Source organism: Aplysia californica, unplaced genomic scaffold, assembly GCF_000002075.1.
Source record: "Aplysia californica isolate F4 #8 unplaced genomic scaffold, AplCal3.0 scaffold00900, whole genome shotgun sequence".
Lineage (NCBI taxonomy): Eukaryota > Metazoa > Mollusca > Gastropoda > Aplysiida > Aplysiidae > Aplysia > Aplysia californica.
In genome coordinates this window covers 204,838-206,095 of record NW_004798170.1, presented here as the reverse complement: position 1 = coordinate 206,095, position 1,258 = coordinate 204,838, and the positions used below count along the sequence as shown (strand labels likewise).

Sequence of the window (1,258 nt, the reverse complement as noted above, 5' to 3'; positions counted from 1 at the left end):
ACTTCTTCTTCTTCTTCTTCTTCTTCTTCTTCTTCTTCTTCTTCTTCTTCTTCTTCTTCTTCTTCTTCTTCTTCTTCTTCTCCTCCACCTCCTCCTTCTTCTTCTTTTTCTTCTTCTTCTTCTTCTTCTTTACATGTCAGGTCTGACGCCGACATTGGCGATCATGCTAGGATATCCCATTACTTTCTCTTTTCAGTCCTGCTGATCAGCTCCATAGCACCAGGTCTATAACAAAAGACTGTCGGACAAAACCTGCCACGCACAAGCTTGGAAAAGATTGATCATGAAAAATCAGAATTCTCTTTTGTTCTCTCCCCTGTTTGTTTCGTTGCCCATAACACGTTTGTAGCCAGCAAGCAAATGCCTGCCAAGACAGTCTTATAGATTCTTATATATGCGTGTACATGGAGAGAGAGAGAAAGAGAGAGAGAGGGAGAGAGAGAGAGAGAGAGAGAGAGAGAGAGAGAGAGAGAGAGAGAGAGAGAGAATAATAAAATCCTAATGCTCAATACATGTTGTACTAGCTTCGAAATCGAGCAACAACAAAAAAAAAGAACATAAAATCCAAACGCTGAATACGTCATGTTCCAGCTACGAAATCAACAACAAGAAGAGAAGAAAACACTTCCTTGGATAATTTGTTCTTCTCTTCAGCGTTGTTTTGTCTGTGGTGAGATTCTTCTGTACATAACCAATCCGACGGATGTGACGTCATGGGGCTTGAGTGGCGTTTGTTTTTGTTGTTCCTTTTGTCAGTGTCAGTCCCTTCGATCGTACCTCTTTGTTGTACATGGACAAGAGAGCTCGGTGTACAAACTACACAAGCCGTTGTTTACTGTGATGTGTTTGCAATTGGAGAGTGAGCGCTGCTCACAGCGTGTAGCACATTCCACCACAGACCTGAGACAAAAGAGAGAGAAAGAGAGTGAGTGGCCTTACGGCAGGATAACACAGGCATAGAACTGAACACCTCTTATTCTTTAAGCTTTTGCTGTTTTAGCATGTCAGTTGTTTTTGTGTGATCTATCTTGATAATAATGATAAAAATAATTGCTTTAATATGTAGAGCAGTAATGATGATAATAATAAGAAGTGTAAAAAAGCAACAACAACAAAACTGCAGAGAGAAAGTTGTAGAATATCTTCAGCAAGTATCAGCATAGTGTGTCGTCTCCCTACCGCTCACCCCCTACTACTGCCCTAGAGGAAACGACGAATAAGCAGATATTCTGTTACCCCCCCCCCTTTCCCCAAAAAG

At 41.3% G+C, this 1,258-nt stretch overlaps 1 long non-coding RNA gene across 1 annotated transcript in view; it reads right to left on the bottom strand.

Annotated features, from left to right (window-relative positions):
• Positions 1 to 128: 128 nt before the first annotated feature.
• Positions 129 to 1,258, bottom strand: part of LOC118478744 — a 2,183-nt gene continuing 1,053 nt past the window's right edge. The window contains exon 2 of the long non-coding RNA XR_004859262.1: positions 129 to 900. This is a non-coding gene — a long non-coding RNA (uncharacterized LOC118478744). The remainder of the gene's footprint in view (positions 901 to 1,258) is intronic.